Source organism: Lichenostomus cassidix, chromosome 4 (genome assembly GCF_008360975.1).
Source record: "Lichenostomus cassidix isolate B80296 chromosome 4, HeHo_3.0, whole genome shotgun sequence".
NCBI classification, from domain to species: domain Eukaryota; kingdom Metazoa; phylum Chordata; class Aves; order Passeriformes; family Meliphagidae; genus Lichenostomus; species Lichenostomus cassidix.
Window position 1 is genome coordinate 24716653 of NC_139484.1, and position 16838 is coordinate 24733490.

General features: G+C 40.5%; 1 long non-coding RNA gene across 1 annotated transcript in view; it reads left to right on the forward strand.

The window, feature by feature from the left end:
- Positions 1–2500: 2500 nt before the first annotated feature.
- Positions 2501–16838, forward strand: part of LOC146438082 (uncharacterized) — an 86610-nt gene continuing 72272 nt past the window's right edge. Inside the window, exon 1 of the long non-coding RNA XR_014851661.1 lies at positions 2501–2604. This is a non-coding gene — a long non-coding RNA (uncharacterized LOC146438082). The remainder of the gene's footprint in view (positions 2605–16838) is intronic.

Here is a 16838-nt window from a genome sequence, read left to right on the forward strand (position 1 = left end):
GACATCATTTTGCCCCAGTAAATGAGCTTTTAAACAGGTAGAGTTCAATTCATTGTTGGCACCGAAATGCACAGCTAGAGATAAACTTAAAATTTTAATGTATACTGTTGAATCAACATGAATAAAGAAGAATACAAAAGCAGGCAAAAAAAATATCAAATGGGAGGTAGTTAAGGCTAGACTTACATGATGTTTCAAAGCATGAATTGTAATATGTGTTTAAAGTATGACTGTTCCTTTATTCTCAGAATATGGGTTAGATTTTGAATGTGGAACAAGAACTTTGCCTTTTTTCAGAAGCTGCGTTCTTAACAAATGATGTTTAAAATGAAACTGTTTAATGAAATTGCTTTTTAACTGCTGGATAAAACCATGCATTATTAACAGATGACCATACATAATACAACATAACACTGCAAGGTAACAAGAGCTCTGCTAGCCTTATGCAGTTTTGAATTTTATGACTTTTGCTTTAAAATATAACAGGTTAAGCATAGTCTTTGCTGGAGGTCAGTGACATGTCTAAAGCACGACTCTTCTGGCTCAGCCTCAGCACTGGGAAGTTCAGGGTGTTTTGCAGTGAGCAGGTGGGTGAGCAAGGTGTACACTGCAGGGCAGATTGCACAGCTGTAAGATGTGGAATTCCCCTCAAAAGGATCGGCATGTCTTTGAAAATGAATTCAGCACTGAAATTAAAACGATTTCTGGTGCACGGGAAGAAAATGGGGTTTGATTAGTTTCAGATTAACTCTCTTTGTGTTTATTTTGTCTTCATCTCCCCTTCTTTACTCTTTTTTTCCAAGAGATGTTTTTCAAGAGGGAACACAGGAGAGTTTTCATGTTTGAAAGGTGGCACTGGGCAGTTGGAATAAACTCTTCAGTGCAGCCTGCTGCTTGTAAACACAGAGCCTACTGGAAGGTAGTGCATCTGGACCATTGTCTTCTGCAAACCCCATGTTTTCTCAGCATCTATTAGGAAATATACTCATTACTTATTTTCTCCTTAGAATTCTGTAAGTAATTATTTTTCATTGTATTTTTTTGTGGATGGTGGCTCAACTGTGCACACACCAGGAAGAATGGCTGCAAGGCATTCAATGCTCTGTGCTCTAAAGGGACTTGAGAATTTGCAGCACCTAGCAGGACTTGTCACTATAAAAATGCTACACAGTGTTCTTACTTATTAATTCATTGGCTGCATGAATGAGAGTCCTGGGACTTAAATGCCTGATTTCTTTCCTTATATCCTTGAACTTACTTGCCATCAGTCCCAGTCAAGTGCCAGTTAAGACCCGAGCAGACATGTTCTCCAAGTTTTTTGCAAATGCCATAGATTTCGGCCCTCAGAAACTACCATAGGTGGGAGCTGATGATGATAGGCTATGTGGAAACAAATCACCAGCCAAGCACTTCAGAAGTTCTTATTTTATTTTGAAACACCAGCATTTTCTCTCCTCTTGCTGATCAATGAGAATAGTTTCATGGCAGTGCAAGTCAGCCAAAAAAAACATTTCTCTTTTGCATCTGATAAAAATTTTATTGCCATATCAAGCTCCAAATAAAACTCCTACTCTTTAAGCAATTCCTGAAAAACACAAATTAATTTGGGTTTGAGTAATACCCCCAACATGTTAAAGCTGCCAACTGAAAAAGGAACAGATAATTAGGAGATGACAACAGACAGTACAGAGCCAACAGAGGAAAAGCTGGAACACAGTTAGACAGCAACACTGGCCATCTAATCCATTAACAGCCTCCTATAATTGTTTTGCTTTTGCATTAAACTGGTAAAAGCACAAAAAGACATTACTGAAGTTTTAATCTCCAGCTAAAGAAATCTCCTCCTGCCTAACAGCATGCAGCACACACACAAATGTGACTTCAATTAGCACTACCGTAAATTTTAATTTAGCACTTCGTAGGAGCATTCAGTAATGTATGTAAGAAACAGGGGCTGATGCTCCATTAAAGACATTCCATGCAATTATCCCATTGATCTGTTGATCCCTTGATTCACATTTGTGGGGTGAACAGGAGGGGGAGGATTTAGGAATTTAGAGCTTATGAAAAATGCTGGAGGAAATTTTTCCCCTGAAGTCTTCTGCACCTTTTCCCTGTAGCTGCACTTTGCCTGCTGTCAGTGTGTCACTGCCACCTTCCTGATGCCTGGGGACTCAGTTGTCCTGTTTTTGTAGGGGCTGGGATGTTGGGGTGTGGCAGCAAAAGCTTTCTCATGCTGCCCAGCTAAGCCCATTGCCCACTGCAAGTTTAAAGCACACACAACCCACCCAGCCTCCTCTTCACAACTGCTGCCACTTACTGCCCTTCAGGTCAGAATTCTGTCCCATGGACATCTGTTTTCTCTCAGCACAGCTTGGATGACCCATGGCACACAGAAGCATTCTCATTTAATTTTGCACATTAGCCTGTGAACCTGACAGCAAGCCAACAGGTTAATAGTGTTAATTATTAACCATGGTGTGCATTTCAGTGCTGCACAGTGGTGCTTTCTGGTTGTGACCATGCAAAGTTGACTTGGAAAGTCTCCAGCATCCAGCTCTGTCATGGTGCACCTGGTTCTCCTTCTTCATAGGATTATCTTGTGTGAGTAGCATATAGGTTTAGTTCTAGCAGCCAGCTGTGATTTGGGTTTAGCACATTAGAGCACCAAGAACTTGTTTGTTGTTGTTTAAAGTTATTCCCTGGTGGCGAAGCTTATTTGTGTTTAAACTGCCGATGCCCACATTTATACAATTTGCATTGTTTAAAGTGTCACTATTATTTGCTGAAAAAAATTCTGTTAGGCTTGACAGAGTGTATCCTGTGATTTATGCTACAGCCTTGTGCTATACCCTTTTAGTGAGGATCTTGAAACAGGGCCCTGTGGTTTCTTTTCCCCTTTTGCTGTTTGTTCTGCTCTTTAATTACATTCATATCAGCTACTTTGAAGTTAATGAGACTGTTGGGATATGTAAAAGAGAATCCTGTATTGATTTCAGTCCTAATATCTTATCTTTGCATCTTTTTCTTCCTGAGTGTAATGTGTTCTGAGTCACAGTTGCTGACATGTTGTGATGGGTGCAATAGTTTGGCCTGACATAGAGCTTTATCTCACAATCCAAATGTAAGATGAAATTGATAAACAGAAAAAGCCATTCTGCCTTCTCATCTGCTTATTAAACTTGGCATATAAGGAATATAAGATATTAAAGTTACTGGGTTTCATATACATCCTAGATTATAAGAAATATTTTTCCTGTTGCTTTACAAATAAGCCTTCTCCTGATTTCTTGTCTTCCTCCTCTACTCAGAAAAAAAGAAAGAGCCATATAGAATATTCTAGGTGCTAATTACAATGTTGGGATCGTGACTTTAGGTGCAATGCAAGAAAAATAATTGTTCTTATGCCCTGGCTAGAGCCAGGTTCTTCAATACAGTCAGAAGATGACAGAAGATGGTCTGCTAATGTGAAGGGTAGAAGTCCAACACCAACTGCTCACATAACTGTTTTGGTACCTGGAAAAGAATTTTGTAAGCCATCAGATTTTATCTGGCTTTTTTTCCCAGCCAAACAAAGTAAATAATCTCTTTGTGGTTTTGGGGCTGAACTTAAACCCTTAATTTAATCTCATGTTCACCTTTTCCATTGCCAGATGGAAATCCCTGCAGAAATGTTACTGAGTAACTCTCTTCCAACTGCTTTTTCTTGGTTTTACTGGGCAACCTAGAAATGCCAGGGTCCAGGAGCTCAACAGACATACATTCCACTCCACAACCTGGTTGACTCAGTGAAGACAGTGAAAACCTGTGGCATATTTTTAAGTCAAAGTCTTCATATGCTGCCTTTCAATTTTACAACTCTATTACCCATTCAAAAAGACTGTTGTATTGCATTTTGCTTTTGTCTCATCTACAATTAAACTGTGATTTACACTTGTGATACCAGATAATTTGGAGCTATGGGAGAGGATTGTGTTGGCAGCAAAGCATCGTAGTGTTCAGCTTGGTCTCAGTATACAGAGCATCCCCAGATTCACCCAAAACTGACTAAAATGTAACTCAAGCAACAGAATTTCATCCTGGTCCCCAACAGAAGGTTGAATTTTGATACGAAATAGTATCAGTAGTACCTCTTGTAAGTGCTGACACTGAAGTGTCTAATGACACCTGAGGCTGTTCCACTCCTGATGTTTTCTCCAGACCATTCACCACAAGGCTTGTTCTACCTTTGTAAGGGATCAGCTTGCATTGTCTGTATTAGAAAGCTCTTGATTTCTTGTAATTGTTTAACTAGAGTATCCTGTGGGAACTAAAAGGCAGGAATAAGGTTTAGAAAGTTCAGTCCAGGCTGTAGAAATGTTGCAGAGTGGCCAGGACTCTGTATAGGAGAGTATGAGTAGAGCCAAGAGATGACCGGACTGTAGAGGCTTCTAACAACATTCTGCGAAGTTATCAATCCAATAAAAGATTTAAGGACACTCTCAGCGTGGAGTCTTCAAGGATTTTTTTTGTTATGTTCTTTATAAAGCTATTTGTGTTCTTCTAATGCACCTATAATCCTAATTGCAATACTGGCAATGAAGGGTATACTATACCCAAGGTTTAAATGTGATAGTCAGGTTCCTTTCTGGAATATTCCAGTGGCATTTCCAGCTTTACTTTTTTGTCTCTGCTGCACTGAAAAGCTTTGTCATATTTCAGGAGGGCACCTAAAAATTATCTGTGAATAAGGACGACCTACTTGATAGTCAGTGCCAGGAAAGGCAATGTGTTCAAAATCAGCTTAAAAATTAAGTGCAAAAATTAACTGGCCTTAACATGAAAGTGTATTTCTTTTCCCTGTGAATATGAAGCCTTCCTCCAGCAAAACAAAGTGGCTTCAAATCCCAGAAAAGGCAGCATCAGCTAGAAACTAGGGTAAGAGTCACTATATTGCAATCTATCAGTGTTGTGTAGCCGAAAAAACTCCCCCCACCGAATGCTGTGTTTTCACTGTAAGGTGTGTGATTTCAATGTATGAGATCAGACTCTGAGGACAACTCTTTTCTATCCTATGCTTTTTGACCATGTATATTACTTGAAAGGCCACTTCCCTGTTTTTTATCTGCCTTGTTCCCATGCAAAATGATGTTTTCCATCTTCAGAAAGTTCTCTGAGATGTCTGGGTAAAAATCTCTACATCAAATCTTAAGTATTTTCAATTCTGTGGATGGACACTTGCCACATGTATTTGGACAGTACCATGTTTTCATGATTTTCTTCACTGTGGATTTCTGTGAATTCATTGTAATAGATAGAACTCTGTGTGGTTTTTATTCACAAAAAACACCCCAAACCAACCCAGTCCTGCATAAAGATAAACTCTATTAACCCATTTATTTATTTTTCATTTAAAGTGAGATTATGCCTACTACAATTCCATCTGTAAAAAGTGTCTTGGCATATCCTTTTAGAATGAGCTTATCTAGCCTATTAATCTTTTCCAAAATTCAAGCCTTTCCTACACTACTTTGCGGTAAAAAAATATATTTTAACACAGAAGTGAAATTCCCTGAGTACAAAGGGTTTTATTCTATAAAATTATGTTGTCAAGCAATGATAGAATAGAATTTCCCTAGATAAACTGGGCCGTTGTAGCATTTCTTTCTATTTCTATTCCAAAATATGGATTTTACATATGATTAATCACATTTTTGTTTTGTCGTGGCAGGAAGCTGGCCCAAAATTCTAAAATAAAATATGCTTCATTGTCACAAGGAAATCTATTCACCACCTGAATTGCTTAGGATTTTGATTCCTATACAATAAATATGAGGCACTTGAGGCAAGAAAAATGATTACATAATTGGCACAAGTCCCATCTCCAGATGGAAGAACTTCTAAGACTGACACATTAGACTCGCATAATTTATGGGAGAAATAAAATAACTGAACCCACCTCTGATTACTCCACCCAGAAGCAAGGTTTAAGCAGGCATGTTCTTTGAATTAAACCCAAATTCCTCCCTGAAGTCTTGACTGAATACAGAGAACCTTGTTCTGAAAGATACATCTAGATACACAAAGGGCAATTGCTGCAGTTAAGCCTAAGCTGTGGGACCCAAGAGCAGTTTTCAGAGTCATTATAGATTTGTTTCTGCTGCTGCAAATGTATCTGAGAGATTTACATTTCACCTGCTTTTTCTAATATCAGAGTTCCTACCAGTCTCTCTTTATTCTTACTTCATGTAAAGGAAGAAGATTATTCCTCAGATGGAGAATGGCAGGATACAATAATGAAACAACTTGTTAGGGAGAGGGAATTGAACCTGTCTGATGTACAAGACCCCACTGTCTCCTTTGGGCAGCAGCTGTTCTGGCTTATGCAGAGCTTGGGCTATGTGAGACCAGGCTGCCAATGCATGGTGATGCAAACCACTCGTGTGCCAAGCCAGCTGGATGTGTCTGTGCACAATGAAGTTGTTACCAGCACTGGAGGTGGCAGGCAGGAGGAATATTTGAGCTAGCTAGAAATTGAGACAATGGTTTAATGAAACAGGCCAGTCTCACACAGCATCTTTTGGGGATAACTTGAGAAATATCAATGCTCACTTTTCTTCCCAACTCTGACTCTCCTTGGTCACAGAGAATACAAACTGAAGAAGAAGAAACATGAGTATGAGGCCAGTAAATGTTGGAAAGAATCTTTTAATAAGAGTGTTTTCCTAAACTTCTGTCCTCAGTAAAGGCTACGCTTGCTTTTGTTCAAGACAAAAAACACTCTGTTAAATATTTTCCACTAGCACTCAATATCACCAAATTTGGATGCCAATGTCCTTCATGCTAGATAGGTGCATTTTCATGACAGTTTTTAAATGAAGGGTTAACTTATGTGTTAGTTCATTTAAGAAAGTATTATGTTGATAGTTTGCTTCAATATCCATGCAGATATAAGGAGATGACTCTTTCAGTATATGCTGCTGCTTACAGCAGACACTAATGTTGGGTGGGAGGCCAGAAGTGGTCTCATGAAGTCTGCTATTTGCCTGCTGCCCACATGGCAGCCCTGCAGTTGAACACAGTCACTGGAGTTTAAAAAGAAATTTCCCTGTTCCTGCTCACTGACTTCTGAAGTATCAACAATTTGAATCTATTTATCAATGTCCAAACTAAAGGTGTGACATGCTTTGTCTTCCAAGTGGCAGGAAGTTGGCATCCTGCCTAACTTTCTCTCTGTTCCCAGCTTTTATGTGGTAAAGAGATTTATGGGTTTTTCAGTTGTTGGATTGTTTGGGTTTGGGGGTTTGTTTTTGTTTGTTTTTTAATTATTTAGGTTGTGCTCTTAGTTGAAGTGTGACACTCTGGATTGGAGGGTATAGAGGAGTAAATGAGATGGCTTTGGTTTTCCTGCTCTGGTAGCTTTCCCACTGTAGTCACCGTGGAGCACAAGAGATGTGGTGACAGCCACACCCTGTGCTGTATCCTCTTGGGGTGTAAAATTCAAAAGATGTTTCAAGTTCTGAAGATGTTTCTGCTGCACCTTCAGCTACTCACAGAGTTGTGATGAGAAGTAGGGGGATGAAGGGAGAGCCAAAGCCTTCAGGGTCTAAGCCTGAAAAACATGACAAGGAGGAAATGAGGAGAATGAGCACAACTGGAGGGGTACTCCTCTGTCTAATGGGGGTTTTAACAACTACCTTGGGAACCACCTGTGATTTTAATGGCCAGTTCTGCTCAACTGTACTTGAATGCCTCGAGAAAGCTTTGGCAAACACCTTTACAGAGACATTTGTAGGCTAAATAGCCAGCAGAGTTTTTTCTTTTTTTCCTAACCTTACTACTTAGAAGTTGGCTTATGCTTTAAAAGTTGGCAGACTTGTAATCCCTCCAATCAGATCTGTTTATTTTAACAATGATATTTCATTTTTAACTCCTGCTGTTGTGATTCTTCTCAGCCACACAGCTCTCTTGTCTCTTCTGAAAATGGTGTTTGGCTCTTTGTCTCCTGGAGGATACAGGTGGAAGGTAGGAAATCCTGTTCCTCCAGGGATCCTATCCATATGGAAGTTTCTAAAAATATTTATTTCACACTTTAATTTGTTTGGCCTTGCTTGCATCTTCTCTCATCTCCTTTCTACTTGCCTCAGGAATTTTATTTTCATAATATACTTGGAAATAAAGGTCGTGAAAGGTTTGAAATAATGATCTGCCTGGTCAGGTGGTCTGAACATTTGGTCTGTAATATAGTGCTAGTCTGGATCATACAGTACCCTCTAGGGGTCCTATTGTCCAATCTTATTGTTATTTCTGTAAAGCCTTGCTAAAAGGTCCTCTGCTGTTGGGAAAGGACTCCTTTGAAGTGAAATCTTTAAATATAACTCCATATTTGTAGAATTAAACTGTGGCCTGAAATAGGAAATATAATACTCTATTAAATTCTGATGTTCAAATATCTGTAAAAGTTAATCCTGTCTTCAATTATAAAATACATCTCTACCTGGTAACAAGCACCAGAAATGTGAGCTACCTAGAAATCTAAGGAGCACACCTTTTGTTGGATATCAGAGATCAGAGATTCTGGAGTTATCCCCATACAGTGTGAATGTACTCACTGCTGCTCTGAACCAGACATGAGCAGAGCAGGTTGCAAGTCTTCTTTCTCCATGATTTGAGGAAAAGTGCATGAAGCCTTTGCAAGGCCATTGATATCTCATTCCTGAGCTGGGTGATGAGTAATGGAATGGAGCAAGGCTGGGTGATGTATATGGAGGTCTTGGCTGTAGCCCAGTGGGGTAGTCCTCTTTCAGTATCTTTGATACCACAGCAAGTTTGTTTTTTAAAAGAGGAAACCTGCCAGCCATGGTAAGAGAATTTGTGTGTATTCAGAAGGTGGTTTTCTGCAGCCTCTGTACTGCGGAGTGTGTTGTTGTGGGCTGCTCTTTCCTCTGCAGCGCTAATCAGGTCAGCTCTGTGCAATCCCCCAAAGATGCTGTGACTCATGTGTTTGTGTTCTCACTGTAGCTCACTTTTATGTTGGGTTGAAGTCTAGCTCTCCTAGTTGTCAGTCTCTTTGGACACATTAAGACCTGGATGGGATTAGCATGCAGCACAAATACGACTGCTGTCTTGCAAGAACTTTCATACTGACTGCTTGAATGGAAGATCCTTGAGCTCTTACTATCTACCTTCCTGCAGTCCCTTTTTCTTGTTCTCTCATGGCTTGTAACTCTGTAAGGCTGGTAATGCATACACTGAAAACTACCAAGAGACCTCTTGTGAGCCTCATTAAGACAAGACTTAAAATTTCTTTGAGATTAGTTGAAAGCCTGATGAACACACCCCCCTGAAAATACCAGCAGGAATTTTTAATAAATCTTTCTGCATTCATGCTTAGGCACCTGGGCTGTCTGTCATTTGGCATTTTACTTTGCTTAAAATTGATGAAAAGTAATTTTACGTACAGTGAAAAGTAAGCGTATGGATAACAGAGAGAGACTCAGAGTACAAGGAATGCTGTTCTGTGTGAGAACTTCTTTGCTGGGTTTTGGAGGGCAAAGCTGCTACCTGTTCCTTCAAGAATGGAGTCATAGCTATTTCATGCAAAAATTCAAAATGAGTCATGTATCATCTGTACTTCCCTACAAGCAAAAGGCCTATGAGGAAGAAAATCTATGTTTAGTATTCTTGGTGCTTCTGTAACACGTTGACTTTTCAGAAGCTTAGTAAAAACATTAATTCGTTGAGGTGATTGCTTTGCCCAGGGTCACTTGACCCTTTGCTTTCAGTTCTAGAGCTGATGATGTTATTGAATTGAACTGCCAAACACTCAGACTCAAAGCACCCCATGAAAATTATGTCCAGTGAACCATCAGCCAATTGGAGGATAATGTGGACTGTGTAAGATTTAGGGAGTTATAGAACCTTTGGAAATCCTATGTGGTTACTCTAGCAACTAAGAGCAGGTAAAAAGATGACAGAACACAAAATAATTTTCTATTTGCCCTCTGGGATGATACTAATAAGCCTCTTTTCATATGGCCAATGTTAGAAATTCTGTTCAAAGGCACAGCTTGCAACAGCTGTCTGTAGCATGAAGTATCTGTTTTAGTGCTTTTAATTCTCTTGTGTCTTAACTTAAAAACTCTGCACATTCAACGTGCTTTCTTTTGCATGCAGGCTATAAGGAGTAGTTAGCACCTCAGCAGAATGGCTGTCAATTATGGTATGTTATTGTATGTCCCCCACGCCAGACAACATCACACCAGATGTGCCCTAAATAAGAGCAAAAGCGTAGTGTTGGAGTGTTAAAAAGCAGGGGTAAGTAAAGAGCAAGAAACTGCAGGCTGAGAAAAAGGAAGAGTGGTGAGAGCAAACAAGCAGCAGAGTGACAGGCAGAGGTCTTGGTGCGGAGCTGTCAAACCGTTAGCGCTCTGCTCACGGTGCCCTGATAACGATCTCAGAGCAGTTGTATCGGCTCCTTCCACACAGACACGCTGTGTTTGATCAAAACTCACGTCACAGTGCTGCCGTTTGCTCCAGGAGCTTTAAACGTGAATGTTTGTACCCTAACAGTGCAGGCTGTGCATCTGTGAAGATCCTTGGTCTGTGTACCCAGTGGCAAACTCATTGGAACGGAGGGAATGATAGTGGCGCATTCACACTTTGGCTGCGCTGACAAGAAAAAGGAGGGAGGACTTTGCAGTGCTGGCCTTTGTGGCTGGGGGCTGATCTGCTCATTACTGACTCTTTTACCAGCCTTGCCAGCACTCTAGGCTGGGCTCTCCCTCTTCCTGGGGTCAGAAGGAGGCACACTCTGATCTTGAAGAAACACTCAGGAAATGGTTTAGCAAAGGCAAAGAGGCCTCAATGAATTTCCATGTTAGAGAAGACTCTGAAATCAATACTCTGGCCCAAATGAATGGAGCTATTCATTTTGGTGGGGTGTGGGTGGGAAGAGACTAGGATCTAAAAGACTGCCAGATTTTTTAAAGGCCCTGAACTATTCCTGCAGTGTGTGTCTGAGAGCCCAGGCCAGCCTCTTCCATGGCAGGGAGGTACTGGTGAGCAGGCATCCTCTCTGAATCACAGCTGCTCTCCCCTTCTAATTGGTATGAAACCTGCTTTCCTTCATTATCTCAGCTGAAGATGACTTTACCTACTTGGCTAACATCCTGCCTGACTTCCTAGCCCCTTGTCTTCTTTCTCTCACCCCCTTGACTTTACAAGCCCAGGGCAACACTCCCACTCAGTGAAAGAGCCTTGCTCCTGTTTTCCCAAAACACTGGTCCTCCTCTGATCCGTCTGAGCACCGCTTTCTCTCTCACCTCTCCACTTCTTTCAACAAAGCATATTTACCCTCTGCCCCTTGCCTCACCCTGCCCTCTTGAGACCTCCAATCCATTAATGTCTATCACTTTTTTTGTCACTCTCGGCATCCTCTCCCTCCTCTCTGTTCCCTTAAGTGACCTCAGCTATTGCTTCTCTCCACTTCAGTATTTCCTTGATCCTCAGCTCTTCCTTCAGTGCCTTGTCAGAAAATATGCCCCATGAGCCCACTCAGCCCAGCTTCATGACAACAGCTATCACCACATCATGCTTGTCATCTTCCCTCTTTGTTTTTCCTCTTCTTCCCTCTGTGTCCCTGGCCATCACTTAAATTCAGAAAACACTTTCCTTAAACTGTCCTGTCACCCATCTCTCCTTCAGATCCTTTTCTGAAATCTCCTTGTGTCTTGATACAAGAAATGTTTGGGATAGCAAACATATGTTGTTCTAAACATCTTCATATGTTTTATTCTTCCGTGGCCTTTAATTATCTGTCAACTATTTTGGTATGTTCCTTTATACTTGAGTAATATATTCTTGCTGAAAACACACAAATGTAGCAGTGCATGGATACATCTAGACAAGAGAGCTGAACTCCTTTCTTGCTGTCTGAACAGGAGGAATATACTATACTTTACCCTTTCTAGGAAACAGAGTCTTCCCAGTTTCTTAATTTATCTATCAGCCTGACCACATACAGCTGCTATTGGTAGGGATTGCACACTGATTCTCCTCTAAATTCACCCCAAACTCTAATTTCTGTAAATACCTTCTGTGCTGTGCTGGTTTTGGCTGGGCTAGAGTTAATTTTCTTCACAGTGGGAAGATGGGGATAAGTTTTGGATTTGTGCTGAACACAGGGTTGATGATATAGAGATGCTTTTGTTGTTGCTGGGTAGGGCTCACACAGAGCCAAGGTTTTCACTCTGCCATGTTTGTGAGGAAGTTGGGGATGCATGGGAGGTTGGGAGGAGACACAGCAGGGACAGGCAACCCAAACTGACCAAAGGGATATTCCAGACCATGTGGCATCGTGCTCAGGATATAAAGGAGTGGGAAGAGGGAGGAAGAGGAGACATTCAGAGTGATGGCATTTGTCTTCCCAAGTAACTGTTGCATGCAATGGAGTCTTGCTTTCCTGGGGATGGCTGAACACCTGCCTGCCCATGGGAAGCAGTGAATTAATTCCTTGTTTTGCCTTGCTTGTGTGCACAGCTTTTGCTTTCCCTATTAAAAATGTCTTTATCTCAACACATGAGTTTTTGACCTTTTACCCTTTTTATTCTCTTCCCCATCCTGCTGGTGGGGGAATGAGTGAGTGAGTGAGTGAGTGTCTATGCGGGGCTTGGCTGCTGACTGGGGTTAAACCACAACATATGCTTTGCACTGTTTTGCTCAAAAATATGTTTAAAAGGCTCTACATTTTCTTTTCCACATTAGCAAGTGAATCAATACTGGCAGCAGCTGATTCCTGAAGAAGAAAGGCACAGTAGGGAAGCACTGTCTACCATGTCTCCAATTGGTTATTGTTTTAATATCCTTGAAACAGTACCAAATTTGCTAACAGTGCTTAGCAGTGAGTCCAGGAAACAAATACAGTTTTCTTTGCTCGTAATGGGTTTATTCAGAAGCAGAGCAGCAGCCTGGAAAGGGTTAATGAAGGCATGTCTACCTCTGGGAACTGATGCTGCAGCCCAGGCAGGATGGAACAGCAGATACAGAGCAGTAGGGTGTTTCAGTCCAGTTCCTCTGAGATGTGACTCTGCTGAGGGCAGGCACAGTTTTGTAGTGAGGGAGCACACCTCTCATCCTCCCCTCAGACAGCTCCAAACCCTCTTGTCATTCATTCCTCATATTTTGCGTTGTTTGTAGTTTGTTTTTATTCTGCTGTATTTGTCATGATACAGCTTCTCTGACTCTTTACTGCAGAAACTCTCCTGATTTATCAACTTAGAATGAATTTAATACATCTCAAGTAGTTCTACCAGGAACTGAAAGTATCTATTTCTTGCTCCTTTTTCTGGGGTTTATATCAATTACATTTTATATACCCTTAAACAAACGTGTAGGATGTGTAGGATTTATATGTGTTGCTAGATTTATTCAGAACCCTGAGGTTTCTTGACTGTTATTTTCCAGGGAACAGTCTTTAAGTTTAAACCTGGAACTCGTTCAGGAGCTAATTATTTTTTTACTTGTAAAAAAAAAACCTGTCCACAAATCTCTACAGCAAAGGAAGAGCATTCCTTCTAAAAAGAGTCTTAGTAGTTGAACTTTGGTTGAAGTATTTGCTAGGAAAATTTAGCTCAGTTAGCATAAAAAAATAAATAATTTTAAATTAAATTACATTTTTCTTGAAATCATAGATTTGAAAATAATTCTTGCTTTCTACAACTGAAGCTGGAAAAGTGAATAGCTAGAAATGATGTTGATTACAAGGACTGTAAAATAAGCTGTAGAGCTCCAGAAGGAAATCTTGATTAAAGACAGCATCAAGCTCCAAGGAAAATGGAGGCTTGGAAAAATGTTTCAAAACTTGTAACTTGAGAATGTTTGCCTTTATGGAAGGGAAGGAAGATGGATGATGCTTGAACTATGCCTGAAATAAAAGTGCCTTTACCCTTTCCTCATGATTAAAGCTTTTAAAATTTTCCTGAAATACTGTGTTTGTGCTTAAATATATATTTACTTTTGAAACCTGACTGGTTTCAGGAGGTTCCCTGTCTTAATTATAGAAGATTTGTGCTCAGTTTCTCATGTCACACTCCTGTAATACAAGAAAAAAAAAAAAAAAAAGCTGAAGCAAATCTTGTTAATCTTAACCCAGGAACTGAAGAAATCTCTCAAGCTAGTAAAGTGGTCAAAAAACCCAAGAGAAATTAGTTTAAAAATGAGGACAATTAGATATTTCCCTTTTCAATGCCACTCCTCATGAAGGTGTTGGTCAAGCTCTTCCCTCTTTGAGGCTTCATTCTAGTTGTGCCCCTGTCTGTTGAATTGTTGCACCTGCTTTTCTTTTTGATGCATAACAACTTGGAGCACTGGGAATAACTATGAGAGTACAGAAGATCATGGAAATCTCAAGCCTTCATACCCAAATCTCAGCTGTATCTGCCTCTCCATTTTAGGCCTGGTACAAAGAAACCTCCCTGAGCAGCCTGTCCTTCCTTTGGCCTGGCTGTGGGGTCCTGTAGGTTTCTCTATGAGAGAGCCAAGCCTCCTCACTGCCCTAAGAGGAAAGCAACTCCTGGTCCCCCCTACCTGCCAAGCAAGGGCATGGACAAAAACGTGCACTGGAGCAAAGAGGAAGTCCCTGTGCATTGACTGTAAGGAACACAGACTGTAAGTCTCCACTCTCTGGATTATTAGTCCTAAAAAAAAAAACCTGAAACACAATGTAAACAAAAAAACCCTGTGGCCTAGAACAAATTCTGCTTATGTGTGTTTCATATTTGGAAAGAATAAAAAAAGAAGTTATGTTGAGGTGCCAATGAGGGGCAGCTTAACTGAAATAATCGTAGTAGTCCAGACAAAGACAGTAGTGCTTACACTTTGATCAGCACCTTTTAATCTTTCCTAAGATAAATTAAAAAGATTTGTCTTCATCTCCAGCTACCGGAGTTGGATCCAGTCTGGTGCCCAGATGACTCAAGTCTGGTGTCCTGTCAGCTTTAAGGAAGTTAGGCTCCAAGACTACTTTGCTGTTACAGTCTAGGGCATAGAAAAACAATGCAGATTTTGGATACATTTCATTTTGATCTCTGGAGATCCAACAGACTAGTCATGACCGTGAATGTGACCAGTTTGTAGGAAAATTGTCCCACGTGCTGATTGTATATCTGATGTCCAAATCTACTCTGTGGATCAAAGGGATATCTGCAAGGAAACAAGAAAGGAAGTAAATCTGAAAACAGCCCTGAAACTTGTACACAACATCTGACAGGATTTGGCCCCCTTATGAACTGCTGACAGTTTTGCCACTGCAATCTGTGTGAGAACCATCAGAAACAGTGGAGGAAAGCAAAAGCCGAAGACCAAAGCAGAAAAGATTTTGCCTAGGTCTAATAACTGGAAAGAGAAAGATTTCCTTCCATAAGCGCATCTGCACGATGTGAATTTAGCATGCCAAAGACTGAACACAATGGCACATACTGAAGGAAGACAGCTTAATAATGGCAGATTACCAATTTCTCTTAACAGTAATTTTAGTGACACTGCTACATCTATATTTGAGTGACTTTGCTGCAGAATAATTTAATTTTATAACAATTATTAAAATGAAAGCAGTTTCACAGGATCTCTTTTATGAAGTCATTGTAAACAGTGAATGGAGAATAGCAAAGTCTCACTCAGCAATTCCAAAAGGTATTAGTTGGGCTGGGAAAAAAAAAATCATTTGTCTGTAGCTGAATTACAAGCAAAATCATGTATATTGACCATTACTCAACAACTTATGGGACAAAACAGAAACATGTATATTCTTCAGAAATTAAAAAAAAAAAATTTCTAGAAGAGTATGGAAACTATCTAGGTTCAACAGGTATTGACTCCTATTCTTATTACTGTAGACTTCCTCAATTATTTTCTTCTGGTCTGTAAGTGGCTCTATGGCATATGTATCTCTCAAAGTCATGTCAAATTGACCTGATTTCCTCTTAGGTACAGAAAATACATCTCATAAGTGGAAAAACCATTTAACCTTACTTTGCCTTTACTAAGGTGTTTGACATTCTCAAGGGCATAAATTTCATTGACTTAAGATGATGTTATGAAGAAATGGGGGCAAAACTGTTCTCAGAGAATGATGATCAGTTCCCTGTCAGATGGAGGAATACGTAAAGCACAGCTGAGATTTGAGATGAGTCTTGTTCTGCTTGATGGCTTTCATTGTTAATGGGAGGCAGTTACACAGCGGAGTACAGAGAGTCCTTTCTGCAATGACAGCGAGCCAGAAAGGAAGAGTGAACACTTCAGAGATGAGCTTTGGAGTCTAAATGATCTTGGTGAATTGGCAGCTTGGCCTGGAGGAAGCAGGATGCTTTTCAGCAGGGGGAAAGGAAGAAGACAAACTCAGCACCAGGAGCTACAGCTGCTGGAACAGCGAGAGCAGAGCTGGGTGGGTAGCAGTGCACTGAGGAATGTGCACTCCATGGTTTGTGTGGCCTCTGGGCAGCAGAGTTCACAGGGTGGTAGATCCCGAACCCCTTGGTTACTGGTGCCTGTTGTACGTGCTTTGGGCTGATTTCTCAGCAGAACTTAGGGACGCAGCTTCAGCTGAAATGAGTGAGAGTTTTACTCATAAATACTTTTTAAGTATCTGAATCCCTGTTCCTCATCTGCAAAATGAAGAAGATAATATTTCCCTCCCTCACAAGTATGATTTTAGCATAAATACATTAGAGATTGTAAAGAATTAAGATGCTCCGGTACTGGGGATCATATAAGTACCTTGGATAAAGCTGTTTTTTTTTTCCTCCTTGCACCTCTCTACACGGCAAATTAGACTAAAATTAATCCAATATAGCTTTCTCATC